General features: G+C 42.1%; 4 pseudogenes across 4 annotated transcripts; all 4 read left to right on the forward strand.

Moving 5' to 3' along the window:
* Positions 1-5,107: 5,107 nt before the first annotated feature.
* On the forward strand, positions 5,108-5,385 carry LOC114574122 (protein phosphatase 2C and cyclic nucleotide-binding/kinase domain pseudogene; annotated as a pseudogene). The gene is made up of 2 exons (NR_161318.1): positions 5,108-5,202; positions 5,317-5,385. The product of NR_161318.1 is annotated as a protein phosphatase 2C and cyclic nucleotide-binding/kinase domain pseudogene (transcript).
* A 2,613-nt stretch (positions 5,386-7,998) lies between these two features.
* On the forward strand, positions 7,999-8,471 carry LOC109939308 (histone deacetylase pseudogene; annotated as a pseudogene). Its single transcript, NR_161315.1, has 3 exons — positions 7,999-8,175; positions 8,272-8,333; positions 8,416-8,471. The product of NR_161315.1 is annotated as a histone deacetylase pseudogene (transcript).
* Positions 8,472-9,881: 1,410 nt separating this feature from the next.
* LOC114574121 (polycomb protein pseudogene) lies at positions 9,882-10,119 on the forward strand (annotated as a pseudogene). The gene is made up of 2 exons (NR_161317.1): positions 9,882-9,922; positions 10,019-10,119. The product of NR_161317.1 is annotated as a polycomb protein pseudogene (transcript).
* A 13-nt stretch (positions 10,120-10,132) lies between these two features.
* On the forward strand, positions 10,133-11,002 carry LOC103629109 (histone deacetylase pseudogene; annotated as a pseudogene). Its single transcript, NR_161316.1, has 3 exons — positions 10,133-10,541; positions 10,631-10,693; positions 10,754-11,002. The product of NR_161316.1 is annotated as a histone deacetylase pseudogene (transcript).
* The last annotated feature ends 10,788 nt before the right edge of the window (positions 11,003-21,790 follow it).

Genomic DNA, 21,790 nt, shown 5'->3' on the forward strand with positions numbered 1-21,790 from the left:
CACTTTCTTGGTTTTTGCGGCCCACCATGCAGTGGGTGCGAGTGATTGTTTGCCCGGTGTAAAAATCCTGACGATTCACCTTCTTACCTGCAGCACTATATAAACAGACAGGTAGGTGTGAAGTTACCACTGCATTCATTGCTATTGCACTGTTTTGCTGCCAAAAATTTAACCATAGCCGAAGCTTGACTTTTGCATTCAAACGAAGCTCCAGTTTAGTCTCTGCTTCGTCACAAGAAGAGCTTCGGAAAAAAGGTTATTAATTTCGAAGGAATTTTCAAGAATTTCAAAATCAAATGGCCAAAGTGCGCTCCACTACTAGAGTTGAGCGTGATGGAGATGAGGCCGAAGCTGCTGAAACTGTTCCGATTTCTGAAGCAATGAGGCGCTCTGGGCTGGTTTCAGCAGAGGACACACCTGCTGCCGAAGCAACACAAGCTGATGTTGAAGAAGTTGGTTCTGAGGATGAGTTCAGCTGCGGGGTACCAAGTAAACCTAGTCATTTGAACTTTGGAAAGTCCACCATCTCTGAAGCTGACCTTCCATAAATGGTGAAGCTGGGCTACTTCAGCGAAGCAAAAAAGAAGCTGGTTCATTTTGGCGGAGAGGAAACTACTTCGAAGCCGGTAAAGAATGAGGTAGTAGTGTTCAAAAGCTTCTTTAAAGCAGGATTAAGATTTCCTTTGAATGGGATGATTGCTGATGTTTTGAAGAAATTTGGGGTTTACCTTCATCAGCTGACCCCTAATGCCATCGTTAGATTAAGTGTTTATATTTGGGCCCTTCGTAGCCAGGGAGTGGAACCATTCGGCGTGGGTTTCTGCCGAGCTCATGAATTACATTACCAGACTAAGGCCAGAGGAGATGGTCTTCATGAGAATTTTGGTTGCTATAACTTTGCTTATCGCAAGTCTACGAAGTTTCCAGTGATAAGTTACCAAAGCAAATGGGCGGCCGGATGGAAGTCTGAATGGTTTTATGTTAAAGTTGACAAAGATGAAGATAAATTGGTTCAGAGTCCGCTAGAGTTGACCTTCGGAGAAACGAGGCCCCGATGCAACATGATAAGGGGGAGCCCGAGCCAGATTGCTTTGGGTGAATTTCGAGTAATTTCAGAACATATTGGCACTAGGGACTTAGTGCAGGAATTTTTGGCTTTTAAAGTGTTCCCAACAATGAGGGAGTGGGAGATGCCGAAGCTGGAGGGGGAAAAGAAAAAGGGAGAACTTGTTCGATTACCTTATTACTACAAGTTTAAGAAACACTTTAAAAAACCCTGCCAGGAATGGTTAGACACAATCGAGATTATGTGCAACGATATCCTCGCTAATTATTCTAAGAAAGAGGATCAATTGATGACAGCGGCCTTCGGCAGTCGCCCGAAACGAAGATTGAATCGGGTGCTAGATGCCTTGAATTTTGACTATCCTGATTATGAGCAACTGGGCGGAGATGCCGGAGGCCCGAAGAGAAAAAGAATTGCCAGCGCCCTTGACAAAGAAAGCACCAAATTGGCGAAAAAGGAAAAAGAAATTTCTGAAAAACTGAGCCTTGAGCCGAAGGTAGCTGCTCCAAGGAAAAGAAAAGTTGTATCTCCAAAACCTGCATCTCTGAAACCAAAAACATCGGCCCGAGAGGAGGAAGCTCCTGCAACACCTTCTGCTGCCGAAGTGGAAGAGATTCTGAAGGTAATGACTGAATCTTTGCCTGTCAAGCTAAGTCCGCTGGCGCCAGAACTGACGAAGTTTTTTCAGAAGGGCAAAGAAGCTTCGGCAGCAGAAAGTCCCGCAAAGCCGAAAAACGAAGAATTATCCAAGTGGCAGATGTCATTCATCAGACACCGCCACCGATATCGGTGTCAAAAATTGTCATTGCCGAAACCACCGGAGCCGAAGCCACCGGAGCCGAAGCTACCGGAGTTGAAACCACTGGAGCTGAAACCGCCGGAGCCGAAGCCACCGGAGCCGAAGCCACCGGAGCCGAAGCTACCGGAGCCAAAACCACTGGAGCTGAAACCGCCGGAGCCGAAGCCACCGGAGATCCTAACCTGGAAACCACACTTGATGATATTGACAATATGCTTCTGAGAATGGCTGAAGAAGAAGCTGTTGTGGTTGCGGTGAACACGGCAACTGAAAAAGGAAAAGAGCAGATTGAAGACATTTTGGAAGAAAGAAATTTTAATTTTCAAGATTTACTTGGACAAGAGTTAACAGGCGCTGAAAAAGAAGAGCTGAAGAAATATGCTATATCCTGCGGGTACAAACCAGGGTCTCTGCTATTTGGTGGGGTCAATGAAGGGAAGCTAAGATGCCTTCGGAATCGAACCGAGGCCAAGGTTGTTAGGACCTTCTCCAAAAGCGTTGGCCTGCCGAAAATAGAAGCGGACCTCTACAGATACCAGCGACAGCATAACGCCGGTAGCCTGCTCTATGCTAATTTCAAGGTAAAAAATTCTCAATTTTTTATTATTACTATTTTTTTTCATGTTTTCTGATGAAGGTTGTTTTGTCAGAGTATACTATTAAGTAAAGTGCTGAGAAGGCAACAAGATCTTGAAGAGGAAAAAACAAAACTATCATCGAAGATCTAGAAGACAAAGTCGAAAATTACGAAGCTACTCTGAAGAAAAAAGACTTCGTCGTTCAAGACCTTGAAATCATAGTTAAAGAACACGAAGCTACCATAGAAAAGAAAGACTTTGTTATTCATTCTATGGAAGGCTCTCTGGCTGAGGCCCAATTCAAAAATGATAGATTAAACAATGAATTACTCAAAAAATTAGAAAAATCTGAGCAGGAAAAGAAGAACCTCGAAACAAGTCTCAAGACCGAGATCGAGAAAAATTCAACTTTGCAAAAATCCTTGAAGGAGCTTTCAGGAGAAATGCTTAAATTTCGGCAGCCGATGCGTGCAGCGGCTGAAGGATGTGTTTCACTCAATTGGAGCCAGCTCTGATAAGTTTACACCTTCAGATGAAAACCTGCCCAACACCTTGGAATATATTGAAGGCGAGGTTGATGCACTTGACGAAGTTATTGCTGGGCATGCTGATTTCTGCGCCCTGCTAGCTTCTCGAGGCACGGCTACCGCTTTTCTGAAGGCCGGCTGCACACATGGGAAGATTGTAAATAGGCCAAACTTCAGCTTGTCACCGGCAGATTTGGTTGACATCTCAAGCCTAGCCCGAAGCATAGGAAACAGATTTATGACCCAAATTTGGGTAAACGGTGGGCGAAAAATGGCTGGTGACGAAGCTCGGAGCCACCTTAAGCCGGTGTGAAACTTATACTTGTTACTTTTGCCTTCTCCTTGAAATCTGCACCCTTCTCATTCTGTTTTAATATATGGAGGATGATGAAGCTGAAGAATGACGGGCTGAAGTTTAACAGTTGCTGTAAAAGTCTTCTCTGCAAAAAATTCTGGAGAGATTTTTGTAATATAATTGTAGAAAAAACTTATGTAAATTTGTGCATACCTTGTAATATATCTTTTCTCCTTTATCCGTGTACAATCTGCTTTGCTGTGAACGAAACTTCACTTTTGAGCCGAAGGCGAAAAACACATTCCCTTCTTTTCGTACACAACGAAGCATGAAAATTTCCTCTTTCTTCGAAGTTTTTTCCTCATAGCCGAAGCATCTGCCTTTTTGTGTGGTATGATGATGATGATTCTATATATGTCTAAATCTCTACTACTTATTAAGGCGGTAAGGGTAGCCTGCCGTTCTGCCTTCGTTCAATCTGGATCGTCCATCGCTGTTGTTCAATCTGGATCGTCCATCGCCACACTAACCTGCTAGACGCGCCCTCCTCACCCCGCCCCATTCGCGCGCGCTCGCTTCGCACAAAAAATCAACACAAGTTGACAATACCAAGAGCTGATTACACGAGCTGACTGCTTCCTTTGTAGCAGGAAGGTTTATAAGTTGCTATCGTAACCTTTGGCTGGCCGATATGGTACATTATATTTGCGCCGCGGTAGCCTACGTGGGTTGCGTTATTTGGTTAACGTATGAGGCCCATCTATCAATTAAATTCTATAAGGCCCATCTACTTCATCACCGCAGGCAGTCGCGCGGCGCTCTCATCCCCGCAGGCAGTCGTGCGACACAAAGCAACCGCGAGCAGGAGGTAGAGACGAAGACCCGCCGCCACCAGGGATGGCCCAAGCGTCGTCGCACCCCCTAGCCCCTCACCGCGGTCCTCCCTCCATCGCCCTGCCTCCCCCGCATCCCATGTCGTTCCTTCATCCACAATCTCTCTCACGTCTCTGCAATCCCACCCAGCCCCAATCCCCACTGCCCTCACCGCCACCCCCGAGGACTCCCCAAGCAACCGACCTTCACCAAGTGCTTCGACTATGCTCCTCAACGCCCCGATCCGGAGCCTCCGAGCCTCGATCCCTCCTCCTCAGTGCCGCCGGTGCCCCGCATGCTCCCGTTCTCCGGTGCCGGCCATGGTGCCCCCCGGTCGTAGCAGCCTGCGCCGGATAAGCCTTTGGAAGAGAACTGGTTCATCCAGCGCAGCGAGGCGGCGAAACAGGCTGCCGCCGAGGCCGAGCGGCCCTCGGTTCCCAGCACACAGCAACCGAAGTTGTCGCCATAGGAAGCCGTGAAACGTGCGGTTGAACTCCTGGGCAGCGGGGGCCGCAGCGGCGAAGATGGCAGAGGGCGTGGTGGCGGGGGTCGCGGCTCCCATGGCCGTGGCAGGGGACCGCGGGGACCGCGGGTCTGTTGATGTGGAAGACGACCGGGAAGCGATCTACTTGGGGGACAGCTGATGGAGATAGGCTAGAACAGCGTCTCGGCGCGGACAAGGTGAAGGTTCTGGAGCAGGCGTTCATGGAGGAAGCAGATAATGCGCTGCCACATCCAATGGAGGATGCTTACCTCGAGGCTTGTCACACAAACAACATGGTTTGATTGTCTTGTTTAATGTTTGATTGTCTTAATTATCTGCCATTATCATGGTATTATTCGTCTTCAGTACAATGAATGTTTGATTGTCTTGATAAATGTTTAGTTTTGATCTTTGAATTCGAATATATTTTATGGACTATCTATATGTCGGTTCTCTATACAAGTATTGTTGGGATTTTTTATACTGATACCCAGTTGTATATATGTTTCTCAGGAATGGAAAATGTGCATATATGGTGCTGATTGCAGTGAGATTAGCCTCGTCCAAGTTAGGGGATCTGGTATGTTGAAGGATTCTGCCTGGTTATATTGATTTTATTATTAGATAATTAATTACCCTCATAGACACACATGTGTTTTACTTAAGCATGTTTTGATTTTGTTTCCTGTGTTAGCCATGAACTAGACAAGATTAGAAGTTTAAAGAGGCCTTACATCAAGAGAGTACAAGATCGCCATAAGGAAGGACAAGTCTTTGAGGAAAGTGACCTTATGAGAAGCTTGAGAAAATCAACTTGAAAGTGACCTTCATGATGATGTATGACCATTTTCTTATTTTAGCAAGACACATTGCAGACGCAGCCCTGTTTTGCCCTGCTTTCTATCACTAATTTAAATTGTTCTTCTTTCTTATCTTGTGCTGACAGTAAATTGTCTCAAACGCAACGCTATTGAAATGGAGGGATACATTCGCCCTCTTGACGTAGTAATAATTGTGTTGCAGTATATACCTTGCTCTGATGTTAGTTTTTTGTTTTAATCAATAATTAACAGTAGACAAGCTTTTATGTTATATCATTCATTAGCATACATACTCATTCTTTTATTATATTTATATTTCCAGGACCAACATTCTGATGGTGTTGCAGATGATCATCCCAACGATTCCTTATTCTCTCCAACATACCATCATCACAAGGTTCGTGATTTGAATAAATAACCTAACGAAAGGTATAAAGATAATAAATTTGTCTGATTTGTTGCCCTGTATATTTGTTGCCCACATCGTAGTTAAATTATTTACCTTTGTTGAAATTAGTTCTTCTAGGCAGCGATTTTTGTATAGCCTTGATCTTGTGAGATATTGTATGAGACACTAAACATCTTAAACAAAATGCTTCCAATTAAATATCAATCGGTGATTATTTCTATTATGCACCATTGTATAAGAGTTGTTTAACATAAGGCATATTATTTCTGTTCATTAATTCATGGTAATTTTGTGCTAGATCACAACGCCTTTATAACATATAATGATAACCACTTGAAAAACTTTTTAGTTCTATTTTGGTTGTTTATCATACTTTTTCAGCAGCAAAACTTTGTTATTTGCAGCAGCAAATAGCAAAACTTTGTTATTTGCAGCAGCAAATAGCAAAACTTTGTTATTTGCAGCAGCAAGCTCAAGCAGTTATCTTATGTTCTGAACTTTGTTATGCACATGAAATTTGTTCATATTTTAGTTTGCAAGTTATTTTATTTATTTACCAGTTACTTTCACTTGTCTAAGTTGTATTGGCTGTAGCAGTTAGCATGCATGAGTGTTGATATGAACATTTTAAAGATGGAACAATCCTTTTTAGACTACCAGCAGGCACAAGAACTTAGCTTTGGTTCTGAACTTTGTTATTTGCAGCAGCAAGCTCAAGCAGTTATCTTATGTTCTGAACTTTGTTATGCACATGAAATTTGTTCATATTTTAGTTTGCAAGTTATTTTATTTATTTACCAGTTACTTTCACTTGTCTAAGTTGTATTGGCTGTAGCAGTTAGCATGCATGAGTGTTGATATGAACAGAGTAGTTCAATACTAGGTATAGTGACTACTTTCAGAGAGTTCATAGTATGTTTCCTTTATTGCAATTCCAGGGAGATTTGAGTAATGCAAGTTCTTCAAATTTAAGCATTCATCAGTATTATGTATCAAGATGTTGTATATTCACCTCTCCGGACTTGTGTAAATGTTTCTTAGTCCTAATGCACTAAGGTTCCTTTTTTGCTCTTTTAAATCTGCAAGGTGGTGTCTGTTTTTATTCAACAGGAGGTCTACATGGTGGTGTCTATAGGTTAGTAGTTTAAATTTGAATTTAAATGTGGGTTGTGATGACTCCTAAGTCAATTTCTCACAATTTGCAATGTCTTTTCTATTCTGTAATTATAAAATCGACTCCTTCCATTTGTGTGAGGAGTTGAATTTAGTGCTATTGTTTCCTGCAAAGTTTAATACAGTGGACAGTATAGGTTTAGTATATAGTGTTTTACTCTATTGTTGTTACAATTAGCACAAGCTGAAGAGAATTCATTGTTTCTGTTAGTATCTATATATGACTGCATTTACCTGAACTGGATTTTGTGTTATTATTTTACGTACATTTATGTACATTTTTTGGGATGAGAGTGATAAAGGTCTAGGGGTGGAAAACAACGTTTTGCTTTTTGGATTTGGCTGCTATATGGCTAAAGGTTGGTTCGTTGTTCAGATATGTCAGAAATATAGAACTTATATCTAGATGAGTAGATAACTCCTAAAATCTCTACTACTTCTTAAGAGTGGGTCGTAGGCGTCCACACACAGGCTATAAAGATCCATCACCATCCAAGGCACACTTACCCCTGCTACATGAGTGGCATTTCCGATCTAGCCTCGATCGATACATATGGATTATTGGAATGATTTATGCTTACTACCACTAGCAATGTGGCATTGTCTATTTGCCCAGTGTGTTAGGAAAAAGAGTAGATTAAATGGTTGAAATCGTACATGAACGAGTTCTATTTGTTTAGTGTCTTATTATTATAGCACGTGATGCCAATGAATTTCGATGTTTGCAGGTCTCGATGTCAAGCCTGGTTCCACTGTTAAGTGTGAGCCTGGATATCGTTTTATGCTGCACCTTTCCCAGGTAAAACTTGTTGCTACTGTACTTACTTTCATCTGTTGGATTGTAGTTGCTTTCGTCTGTTGGATTGTATTTACTTTTCTCTGTTTTACTTTTGGATTGCTCTGCATACTTATGATTTGATCTGGCAGGCTGCTCTTGGGGAATCGAAGAAGAGTGATAATGCGCTATTGCCTTGATGTATGTCAAAATTGATGATCAGAAACTTGCCATTGGAACCCTCTCTGTTGACAAGAACCCACCCATACAATTTGATCTGGTTTTCGATAAAGAGTTTGAGCTGTCGCACACATCAAAAACTACCATCGTCTTCTTCATTGGCTACAAGGTTGAGCAACCATTCAAGGAAGATGGATATCCTTTTTTATTTAGCATTGAATTAGTTCTATTTCAAGTAGAAGTGATCAGAACTTTTTTTGTTTCCTTGACCTCTTATTTGCCTTCTTCCACAATGGATCTTGATTCTGAAGATGAAGACGAGGAGCTGAATGTTCCAGTAGTCAAGGAAAATGGTATTTATACCTTATCTGTTGCCTGTTTTTGCTGGTGGTGTTTTGGGTTGTTTGGATTATGAATGCATTTACTTGTCTCAAGGCAAAGCTGGTGGGAAGATACAGAAAAGTCAAGAAAAGGCAGTTCCTTGAATTTTTCAAAAAGAAAGGTCATTCTTTATTTCCTACCTATTATAGTTTCTTGGTTGTTCTATGAGAACATAGTTGAAGTAGAATTGGTTGTTGACAGCTATGAAGTTACTCTGAGGTCATGTCAGAATTTCTTCAACCGCTATTTTTACCTAGGGATAATCTTGTATATCCTATGAAGCCATCTCACATCTTATTATGGAAAAAACAGTTAATTGATTCAGCATAGTAAAGCATAAGAATATTTGGTTGTTCATTTTTTAATAATGTATATGTTTCTGATTCACCTTCGATTTTTACAGATATTTTTAATAATGACCTCGGTGGACCCTATGCATTTCTTGAGGTATGAATATTGTGTGCATAAGCTAGAGCATATGATTGTCATAGTCACTTCTGACCAATTTTACTTCTAAGGCATGTGTTGGCCTTAATAATGTCATGAGATACCAATAATAATTATTCTCTGTATTTGGCAGCCGCCTTTTGTTCAAAGACCCCTTCTATATAAGATACATGCAAGGAGAAAAAAGAGGTTTGGCCCTTAAACGATTTGTCAAATATTTTGAACATTTGATCTCGTTGTGTACCGTTCCATGTTCAGTTCAACAGCTTGATAAGTGAGGTTCAATATCGTGCCTATGTCTCCTATGTTTAATGTCATGGCATGGGCACAGCCAAGAGTGGTGAGCACCAGCGGTGCACTTTACCAATTTAGGATTAGCACTATAGTTTCTTTGTTAGTTAGTTTTTTAGCTGTCGCCGTTGTAAGATCATTTGAGGCTTGGCTTATTGGAGTTTCTCTTCCAGTTTCCTTTACTATTCTTTAGGAACTATGTACATAGAATAAGTAATATAAATTGTTGGTGTCTTCTTCTCATGATTCTGTTTTTACTTGGCTACAACTCCAAAGGTTGTAGGATTAATATATCATTTTGGTGTCAAATAATTGGAGTTGGTCATTTATTTGTTTGTGTTAGAAATCTGGAGTCTTTTATTGCTCTGAATGCCCAGCAGCTAAATAAGGGTATTGTTCTGAATTTAGTCACACCTTTTCATTAATAAGACCAAAACATTTTATTTCATAAATGTCAATGAGGTTTGGAGAAGAGAATAAAGAGCAATAACCAAGTAACCAACTATCCACGCACTGTTATGCTTCTATGTTTTTATGCATTCAAGTTTTCAACTTCTAATAGACGTCTTAACTAGATGGCTTCATATTCTTCATGTGCATAGTAAAAAATTACTCAGGTGTTATCTTTTTTATGAACTACTTGCACTATTCAAACAAGAAACTTGTTTGTTGCTGTTATTGGTTTGTGTTTGACAGTTTATCTCTACCAATGCAGGATTCAGATAACTGTATCACTTTCTGCAAGTACAAATACACAAGCACAGAATATCTTTCCCCTTGATGTACTTTTAGCTAGACCTACCAGTAATATTTCGCTTGAGGGGTAGGTGCAACTCTCCTCAGTTTGTGAAAACGAGTAATGAATTTTTAAGTTTGCCTACTATAGGATCTTATTTCTGATGCACGATTCATTTTTCAGCATTCTCCGATATATCGAGCGGGATGATGCTTGGTGGACGTGTACATACTAATGTGATGCACCTTAGCCACACCGAGGTGGACGACAAACCTAACTCTACTGGATTCTAATGTCCACTCGTCTTTTGTCCTCTTGCAGATTAATCGGTCTCGAAGCTTCCGATACACTCAGTTCTCACATGAACGAGTCGGATGGACCTCCCTAGAAACCAAACACCCCTGAATCGCAGTCATCATCAGCGAACGACAATCCGTGTGCTGTTGTGATGTAGTAGTACTACTGAAGCACGGAACGAACCGCACAGGCTAGCCCGCACGGAGCGAACCACACGGGAAAAGCTGATGGGAAGAAATAGAAAAGTCAAGAAAAGGCAGTTCCTGCAGCTTCAAAATCTAGTCCGGCTTCCAAGAAGAGCAAGGATGACGATGATTCTGATGAGGACGAGACTGATGATTCTAACGAGGACGAGACAGATGATTCTGATGAGGGTGAGGGTTTGTCTCCTAAAGAAGGCGATGATGATGTGAGTTAGTTGAAAGATGGAGAAATGGTTTGTCTTCATCTCAGGGCTGTTACATATTTATGAACTTTGATTTGATTGTCCTGTTGTAGGATTTAAGTGATGAAGATGATACCAGTGACGATGAGGAGGAAGACACTTCAACTCCTAAGAAGGTATGGCCTTCATGGATTTACTTATTGTTATTAGATAATATCGATGTGTTGTTTCTTCAGCATGAGGCAGGCAAGAAGAGAGCTGCTGAAAGTTCCATGCTGAAAACTCCTCTATCTGATAAGAAAGCAAAAGTTGCCACACCGTCAGCTCAGAAGACAGGTGTGCCATTGAACGGACTAAGAAAACTGTCGTCGAAGATTGTATAGGTGTGACTCTGTTCAAGGATAGTCTTGAGGTTCTAGAACAGAAGAGTAGTGGTGTGCATCAGTGTATCTGTTTACGGGATAATAGTGGTTGGTTAGGTGTGTGAAGAAAAAGTTTAGTGTTATGGTTTGTATGTGATACATATTAACTATGCCTTGGAATGTTCATGTGTTGTCCTGATTGCGTGTGGTATCTCTTGTTCAGTTCAAGTTGCGTTTTCTACATGGCCATGGGGACCATCTGCCATCATTTTCTTTTTGTGATTTGGTGAAAAAGGAAAGGATGTGCACCTTTGCAAGCGGGTATGGAGATGAGCTGCGCTATTTTTTTTACAAAATGTCTGCTGGGATTGAACTGTCTATTTTATAGAAAGATATTTTCTTTTAATGTCAATGGAAAAATTACGGACTGTATAGATCCCATATATATAGCTAAGGCAAGTGAGTGTTACAATGTTTTGTCAGTTGATGTTATGTCAGTCTTTCTATTGTCTTTCTATTATTAATTCCGAAAGTAGATTTTATGCCGATGAACCTTTATAAAAAAAGTCTCGTTATCTCTCCTTTTATAATAAACTGTCAAATCATCAAATCTACTGATGTATCACAGTATTACAAATTATGAAATCTACTAATGTGTCATAATATTGGATACAGATAAAACTGATGTTATAAAAGATATGTACGCCCATAAATCTTCTTTACCAATTTCTTTAATCATACTAATCTTGATGTTTTTATTAATGTATACTGTAAGTGTCATACCAAACTTATGTCGAACGGCTATGACCAATCTTACTCTCAGTGTCATACTAATCTCCTGTCAAAGTCTCGATAATGTTTTTAATGGGTGCACCAATGACTTTTTAATGGGTGGTCTTTCCACAAAGGACATGCCAGTGATATTGATAATTTACCACATAGATTTTGCATATCACAGTGATATTTATCGTTCCGTTTATATATTTCATACAATGTTTTTACTCCCGTCGCAACGCACGGGCACTCACCTAGTGAATGTTTATGAATGCAAATGTCATGGTGTAATATATCGTGCAAATGAATATCGGAATATATATTCAAAACCATAATCATAGCCTTCATTCCCTTGGGAATTACTCAAATCTTTTTGCCGCTTATTTTTCGGCTTCACCGTTTACTTTTCGGTGTATCAGCGCTGACTTTTCGCTGTAAGCCTCACTTAGGAGCTTCTTCGCCTTTTACTTTCGGCGGAATCAGCGTTTATTTTTCGCTGTAAGCCTCCCTTAGGAGCTTCTTCGCCTTTTACTTTCGGCGGAATCAGCGTTTATTTTTCGTTGTAAGCTCTGCATTCCCTTAGGAACGAATTTTGAGCTTCTTCCTGTTTTCTTTTCTTTTTCCTTTGCACTCGATGGTGCGTTCTCAGCTTTTACATTTACATCTTTGGGGGATACTACTCTTATAGAATTGAAATAAGGAAAAGAAAAATTACATGTTGTGGCCCCATTAAAAACCTTTCTCCCCCTTTGGAAAGGAAAAGGGTGCCACAAGAAAGAATAGAAAAAATTACATCAAGCTAAACATAATATCGCCGAAGCTCGTCCGCGTTCCATGATCTAGGAATGTCGTTGCCGTCCATATCCTTCAATCTGTAGGAACCGGGTCTTAACGAAGATACTACCAGAAAAGGTCCTTCCCACTTCAGCTGTAATTTGCCTACCGTCTCTGGGTTGGCTACTCTTCGAAGCACCAAATGTCCTCGTTCAATGTTCTTTAGCTTAACCTTTCTATCACGCCATTTTATTGTTTCAGCCTGGTATTTGTTGATGTTTTCCATAGCTTGAAGCCTGATCCCCTCTATAGCATCTTTTTCCACAGAGTAATCAGCTTCAGCTTCGTCTTCTGCCGAAGCTACTATTCTTATTGATCCTGCTTTGGCTTCTTCCGGAGTAATTGCTTCGTCACCAAACAATAGTTTGAATGGTGTAAAGCCTGTTGATCTTGATATTGTTGTATTGTGGCTCCACACCACTTTGATTAATTCGTCTGGCCACTTGCCCCTGGGCTGATTGAAGATTAACTTCATTATTCCTGTCATTATGATGCCATTAGCTCTTTCAACAAGTCCATTTGACTCCGGATGCCGAACTGATGCGAAATGGATCTTGGTGCCAATTTGATCACAAAATTCTCTGAAAGCTTCGGAATCAAACTGCGTCCCATTATCCACAGTAATGGCCTTCGGCACTCCGAAGCGACAAACAATATTTTGCCAGAAAAACTTTTGAATAGTAACCGAAGTGATTGTGGCTAAAGGCTTTGCCTCAATCCATTTAGAAAAATATTCCACTGCCACTACAACATATCTTAGGTTCCCTTGTGCTGGTGGTAATGGACCTAACAAATCAAGGCCCCACCTTTGCAACGGCCAAGTAGGTTGTATTAACTGTAATACCCAATTTGTAATAGATAATAAAAGAGGAGGAAAGTTATTTTTTTTATGTTTTATGTGTATATTGAATCTACCTATCATCACATGTGACTGATCATGTTCAAAAATGAGTAGAACATTACTAAGACACAAATAAACCATTGCATCATATTGGAGTTTTGTTTGTGCATTTAATCCAATAATAATAAAATGAATAAAAATATAATAAAGATAATGGGGTGAGGTTGACCTTTTACCTAAGGTTTTGTAGTAATGCATTTATATTGGCAACATAAATTAGACCTCCGATTTTAAATGAAGACATAAAATGAGAAAAGGAGAAAAGGGATTCCAATGCCACCAATTATCTCTTCCATAAGGGAATAACAAGGAAAATAAAATTACTGAAAATAATAGAGATTATATTTTCATTAGGGATTTGTTTGATATTTGGGGATTTGAAAAGACAAATCAGAGAAATTGAAACAAGTTTGAAATTCGGAATAGGAATTTGAAAATTTAAAAGACATCAAAAATAGAAAAGAATAAACCTGCGCCATGGGCCGTATCCACCTTGCGACCGGCCCAACTCCCCACTTACTCATCCCACGCCGGCCCACCTTTCTTCAATCGCTGGCGGGTGGGCCATCGCTGTCAGCCGCCCCATCGCACACTGCGCGTGCCTTGGCCATGCCGCTGACGCCAGGGACCGCTCGGTGCAGCCCTCTTTTCCCCTCCCTTCTCTCACCGATTACTTGGGCCCACTCGTCAGACTCTCCTGTGCGGCGTCGTCTTCTTCCCCGTGAAAGTCGCGCGGAGTCGACGGTCCTTGCCGCAACGACCTCCGCGAAGTTCGCTCGGCCGTTTGGGGAAGTTGACCCTATAAAAGCCTGCGCTCGGTGCCCCGTGGCCCCCACCAAGCCATCCGAAACTGCACGACCACTGCCGCCTCCGAAATCCTGCCGCCATTGTTGCCATGTGGAGAACCTTCGCCGCCGTGCCAACCCGCGCGGGGCCAGCCAATCTGCCGTCGGAGCTATCCCCGGTAAGATACCTAGTCAGCTCGCTTTAAACCTCGCGTCGATATGCGTGCTTCTTGGCTCGATTTCGCTCGCTGTAGTTCGGTGAGCGCCACACGCCGACGTACCTCCGCCGCGGCTCATGGGCAGACCACCTCCGTCGTTTCAAACCTCCGATTGAACGCCCCCATGCTAGCTATTTCCTTTGGTCCGAATTGGAGTAATCGGTTGGGGATCCTGGGCTACCAGCCACGTTTGCGCCATCTCGCCGGCGTGTTCCGCCGGGCGGTCGGGGCGCCGCCGCGGCGTGTTGTTGGGGAGAGGGTAGCGCCCTTGCCGTCCGAATCGCGATGAACGGTTGAAGGCTGATAGGGCGATGATCAAACCGGTACCCTTGGATCGTGATCCGAGGGGCGCGATCGGATCTCAGGCGATTAAAATATCTGCCGTCGATCTAACTGTCAACGGTCGATGTTCGTATACCGAATAATAAACTCGCTCTTATAATCCAGTGCGTAGGATCTAGATCGGACGGTGCATAGCGTTCCATACCCCTTCGGCTAGCATAATATGCAAAAGAACCCCTGATCAATGTTAGAATCAACCCGCGGTCCAGACCAGTGGCGCGTTGTGTCTTGGCGATCTTGCGGGTTAGCCCCTGACTCTTCCAGAAATTGAGGCCCAGTCCAGAGAACATATAAAATAGGTAAATAAATGCAGAAATTGATTTTTAATTCCTAAAACTTGTTTATTGCATGGAAAATTCATTCTAGCTCCAAATTGATTCATTCCAGTGGCATTAATTTTGTTTTAATATTGTCTACCACCTAGTACCTTTGTTTAGCCATGAATCTTGGATTAAAATTGTTCATTTGGATTAATCTATTCTAAGCACTAAATAATTTCGGAAATTCATAACTTAATAAGCGTAGCTCCGAATTTAGTGGTTCTTATTTCGACGATCTCGTTACGCAGCGTAGAATATTATTATGCAGTTTGTTCTTATGTTTGGTGTGATGTTAATTTTGCCTATACCATGTTTGTCTGTATTGCTACGTTTAGCCGTGAGGACACGTGTCATCCGAAGAGCAAGTGGTACCTGGAATCTCAAGTCTCAGGCAAGTTGTGCCCTTGATCACTTCTTTTACCCACTCATGTTCTAATTAATCATAATGATCTGCATAGGTTAATTTTGATGGGACCCAATAGGTTACCCTAGTTTGATTATCTTTATACCTTGTTTACCACTGAACTTTTTGGGTAGTACTTGCTAGTGCTTTTATGTGGTTTTGGGTATGAGGATACATTATTCATGATCACACTGTTATTATCTGTTTATTATTACTGTTCATGATAAGATCATTATGTTAATTGGAACATGGAGAACCACCCGGGAAAACAGTGCTACCACAAGGGTTTAATGGGACGCCCTTGGCCGATTAATTAGGAAAGCTAGTGGAAGACTACCTTACCCGAAAGGGGCAAGGGCAGTAGGGGAGTGGTCAGTGTAGGGAGGCCCTCGGGAGGATTTTGCTGTGATGGCGGTCCTGCAAGGGATTCCTGGGGAGGCCCTCGGGAGGATTTCGCTGTGATGGCGGTCCTGCAAGGGATTCCTGGGGAGGCCCTCGGGAGGATTTTGCTGTGATGGCGGTCCTGCAAGGGATTCCTGCATTGGAGCTTCCTATAAACTGTAGCGGGTTTTCTGAAGCTAGTGGAACTTTGTAAAGGCCTCGTAGTGTTACCCTGCCTCGCCTCCTCGGTAGAGGTGTATGGGAAGTCGCGATCCCTTGGCAGATGGGTAACATGACTTGTGGGTAAAGATGCGCAACCTCTGCAGAGTGTAAAACTGGTATACTAGCCGTGCTCACGGTCATGAGCGGCTCGGACACTCACATGATTAAATTATGGAACCTAAACTCAATTTGTCATATGCATTGCATCGCAGGTGAGGTTGTTACTTTTGTTCTACTATTTAATTGGGTTGGTATTTACTTATACTTAGTAATTGCTAATAAAATTTTGACCAACTTTAAAAGCAATGCTCAGCTCTAACCATCCTCTTTGGTAAGCCTTACACTTCACATGAGCTCCCACCTTTGGCGAGTTCATGCACATTATTCCCCACAACTTGTTGAGCGATGAACGTATGTGAGCTCACTCTTGCTGTCTCACATACACCACAGGTCAAGACCAGGTACTGCAGGATGATGCTCATGGAAGATGCTGCGATGAGTTCGTGAGTGGTCTAGGTCGTCGTCTCCCAGTCAACTTTGGGTTGCTGGACCGTTGTCTCCTTATAATGTAATTATTTATTTTGTATAGAACTCCTGTTATAAATAAAGATGTGACATTCGATCCTGTGCCACTTTACATCATATGTGTGAGACTTGGTCCCAGCATACCTGGTGTTTTTGTTAGCGCCCGGGTTTTGGACCCCTAAAATCCGGGTGTTACAGAAGTGGTATCAGAGGAATGTTGACTGTAGGACGAAACCTAGATAGAACCGGACAACCATTCTCTACTTACCTTTGCTACTCTGATTCTTTCTAAGCTTATCTTAATCTTTTCTAATCTATTTCCGCTTCACTCTGATTATTCTTATCTTTTCCTTCTAAAGACAAATGTGGATTTCACACTTTGAAATCCTGCACCTAAAGTGATTTTTAGGAATAGGAGACCTACTCTTAGGAAAAAAAATACAAAACTATTTTTTTGTATCTATATGCTTGAATGCTTGTTCTTATGATACTTGTTTGATTTGGATCTTTGATTGAGTGTGATGAGTTGTGGAGTAATGTCCACAATTGCATCTGCATATACACATATGTATAAAAAATATTTATAAAATAACTAGACAACCTAGATTATCCACATTGGAATATATCTAGCTTAAGAGATTTATCTTATCCTAAAAGATCTCATTCTAACCAATTCATCTTATCTTAATAAGATTCTCTCTTATCTTAATAGATTCATCTTATCTTAAAAAGATTTTATCTCATCCTAATAGATCTAACTAATCTCAAAAGATTCTATTTCATCTTATCCTAATAAGCATACTTATCCACCCTAATTTAACAACCATGATCTAATGCAAATTAATTAGATCTTATCTAGTCAAACTAGTCACACCAATCTAACCTAGATCTGATCTAATCTAAAGTGACTTATCAAACATGTTATGAAATAGATTAGACTCTACTCCTATAGAACGGGTCTTAACTTAGTTCACCCTGCACTAAATTAAAAATGATAGATCGATTTGGCCATATGCAACTACCTTAACCATCCGATAGTTGCATAACCCCTCAATTTTAACCTAGCAAGAGATTCTGATCTACCTACACCATATAATCCATCCTACTCACATATATCTTAACCATATGTCCTTAGCTTGGATGGCAACTCCAAGAAGAATGGCCAAAAGAGACCAACCACGTCAAAGAAGGATAAGCATCAACTCAAGACTTCAAAGAACAAGTTGAATCGCCAGCGGAATCAAGATCCACAATCTTGGATGAAGTCTTTCCTTACCACACTCTTTCTTACCCAAACCTCTATATGCTTTAAAGACATCTTTTACCATACACAATAAAGTGGACATACATATATATACCCATGCTCACCTAATCACTCACTAATGAAAAAAAAAAGAAAGAGAGACTCTTGACTTTTGAACTAATTAGAAACTAAAAGCTAAAATTTAAATCACTCTTCCTATATCCTCTTTCTTACAAATCTCGAGGACGAGATTATTTTTAAGGGGGGTAGGATTTGTAATACCCAATTTGTAATAGATAATAAAAGAGGAGGAAAGTTATTTTTTTTATGTTTTATGTGTATATTGAATCTACCTATCATCACATGTGACTGATCATGTTCAAAAATGAGTAGAACATTACTAAGACACAAATAAACCATTGCATCATATTGGAGTTTTGTTTGTGCATTTAATCCAATAATAATAAAATGAATAAAAATATAATAAAGATAATGGGGTGAGGTTGACCTTTTACCTAAGGTTTTGTAGTAATGCATTTATATTGGCAACATAAATTAGACCTCCGATTTTAAATGAAGACATAAAATGAGAAAAGGAGAAAAGGGATTCCAATGCCACCAATTATCTCTTCCATAAGGGAATAACAAGGAAAATAAAATTACTGAAAATAATAGAGATTATATTTTCATTAGGGATTTGTTTGATATTTGGGGATTTGAAAAGACAAATCAGAGAAATTGAAACAAGTTTGAAATTCGGAATAGGAATTTGAAAATTTAAAAGACATCAAAAATAGAAAAGAATAAACCTGCGCCATGGGCCGTATCCACCTTGCGACCGGCCCAACTCCCCACTTACTCATCCCACGCCGGCCCACCTTTCTTCAATCGCTGGCGGGTGGGCCATCGCTGTCAGCCGCCCCATCGCACACTGCGCGTGCCTTGGCCATGCCGCTGACGCCAGGGACCGCTCGGTGCAGCCCTCTTTTCCCCTCCCTTCTCTCACCGATTACTTGGGCCCACTCGTCAGACTCTCCTGTGCGGCGTCGTCTTCTTCCCCGTGAAAGTCGCGCGGAGTCGACGGTCCTTGCCGCAACGACCTCCGCGAAGTTCGCTCGGCCGTTTGGGGAAGTTGACCCTATAAAAGCCTGCGCTCGGTGCCCCGTGGCCCCCACCAAGCCATCCGAAACTGCACGACCACTGCCGCCTCCGAAATCCTGCCGCCATTGTTGCCATGTGGAGAACCTTCGCCGCCGTGCCAACCCGCGCGGGGCCAGCCAATCTGCCGTCGGAGCTATCCCCGGTAAGATACCTAGTCAGCTCGCTTTAAACCTCGCGTCGATATGCGTGCTTCTTGGCTCGATTTCGCTCGCTGTAGTTCGGTGAGCGCCACACGCCGACGTACCTCCGCCGCGGCTCATGGGCAGACCACCTCCGTCGTTTCAAACCTCCGATTGAACGCCCCCCATGCTAGCTATTTCCTTTGGTCCGAATTGGAGTAATCGGTTGGGGATCCTGGGCTACCAGCCACGTTTGCGCCATCTCGCCGGCGTGTTCCGCCGGGCGGTCGGGGCGCCGCCGCGGCGTGTTGTTGGGGAGAGGGTAGCGCCCTTGCCGTCCGAATCGCGATGAACGGTTGAAGGCTGATAGGGCGATGATCAAACCGGTACCCTTGGATCGTGATCCGAGGGGCGCGATCGGATCTCAGGCGATTAAAATATCTGCCGTCGATCTAACTGTCAACGGTCGATGTTCGTATACCGAATAATAAACTCGCTCTTATAATCCAGTGCGTAGGATCTAGATCGGACGGTGCATAGCGTTCCATACCCCTTCGGCTAGCATAATATGCAAAAGAACCCCTGATCAATGTTAGAATCAACCCGCGGTCCAGACCAGTGGCGCGTTGTGTCTTGGCGATCTTGCGGGTTAGCCCCTGACTCTTCCAGAAATTGAGGCCCAGTCCAGAGAACATATAAAATAGGTAAATAAATGCAGAAATTGATTTTTAATTCCTAAAACTTGTTTATTGCATGGAAAATTCATTCTAGCTCCAAATTGATTCATTCCAGTGGCATTAATTTTGTTTTAATATTGTCTACCACCTAGTACCTTTGTTTAGCCATGAATCTTGGATTAAAATTGTTCATTTGGATTAATCTATTCTAAGCACTAAATAATTTCGGAAATTCATAACTTAATAAGCGTAGCTCCGAATTTAGTGGTTCTTATTTCGACGATCTCGTTACGCAGCGTAGAATATTATTATGCAGTTTGTTCTTATGTTTGGTGTGATGTTAATTTTGCCTATACCATGTTTGTCTGTATTGCTACGTTTAGCCGTGAGGACACGTGTCATCCGAAGAGCAAGTGGTACCTGGAATCTCAAGTCTCAGGCAAGTTGTGCCCTTGATCACTTCTTTTACCCACTCATGTTCTAATTAATCATAATGATCTGCATAGGTTAATTTTGATGGGACCCAATAGGTTACCCTAGTTTGATTATCTTTATACCTTGTTTACCACTGAACTTTTTGGGTAGTACTTGCTAGTGCTTTTATGTGGTTTTGGGTATGAGGATACATTATTCATGATCACACTGTTATTATCTGTTTATTATTACTGTTCATGATAAGATCATTATGTTAATTGGAACATGGAGAACCACCCGGGAAAACAGTGCTACCACAAGGGTTTAATGGGACGCCCTTGGCCGATTAATTAGGAAAGCTAGTGGAAGACTACCTTACCCAAAAGGGGCAAGGGCAGTAGGGGAGTGGTCAGTGTAGGGAGGCCCTCGGGAGGATTTTGCTGTGATGGCGGTCCTGCAAGGGATTCCTGGGGAGGCCCTCGGGAGGATTTCGCTGTGATGGCGGTCCTGCAAGGGATTCCTGGGGAGGCCCTCGGGAGGATTTTGCTGTGATGGCGGTCCTGCAAGGGATTCCTGCATTGGAGCTTCCTATAAACTGTAGCGGGTTTTCTGAAGCTAGTGGAACTTTGTAAAGGCCTCGTAGTGTTACCCTGCCTCGCCTCCTCGGTAGAGGTGTATGGGAAGTCGCGATCCCTTGGCAGATGGGTAACATGACTTGTGGGTAAAGATGCGCAACCTCTGCAGAGTGTAAAACTGGTATACTAGCCGTGCTCACGGTCATGAGCGGCTCGGACACTCACATGATTAAATTATGGAACCTAAACTCAATTTGTCATATGCATTGCATCGCAGGTGAGGTTGTTACTTTTGTTCTACTATTTAATTGGGTTGGTATTTACTTATACTTAGTAATTGCTAATAAAATTTTGACCAACTTTAAAAGCAATGCTCAGCTCTAACCATCCTCTTTGGTAAGCCTTACACTTCACATGAGCTCCCACCTTTGGCGAGTTCATGCACATTATTCCCCACAACTTGTTGAGCGATGAACGTATGTGAGCTCACTCTTGCTGTCTCACATACACCACAGGTCAAGACCAGGTACTGCAGGATGATGCTCATGGAAGATGCTGCGATGAGTTCGTGAGTGGTCTAGGTCGTCGTCTCCCAGTCAACTTTGGGTTGCTGGACCGTTGTCTCCTTATAATGTAATTATTTATTTTGTATAGAACTCCTGTTATAAATAAAGATGTGACATTCGATCCTGTGCCACTTTACATCATATGTGTGAGACTTGGTCCCAGCATACCTGGTGTTTTTGTTAGCGCCCGGGTTTTGGACCCCTAAAATCCGGGTGTTACATTAACTGAGTTAGAGATGAAGGTTGTTTTTGATCTCTTGCACATTTCTGACAACCTTCGCACTTTTGGACTAAATCCGCTGCATCCGAAGCTGCCTTTGGCCAATAAAATCCTTGACGAAAAACTTTTCCAAGCAAAGGCCTAGATCCAATGTGAGATCCACACAGGCCTGCGTGTATTTCCTTCATCAATTCTATGCCTTCGGCTCTGGATAAACACTTGAGTAACGGA

Source organism: Zea mays, chromosome 6 (assembly GCF_902167145.1).
Source record: "Zea mays cultivar B73 chromosome 6, Zm-B73-REFERENCE-NAM-5.0, whole genome shotgun sequence".
Lineage (NCBI taxonomy): Eukaryota > Viridiplantae > Streptophyta > Magnoliopsida > Poales > Poaceae > Zea > Zea mays.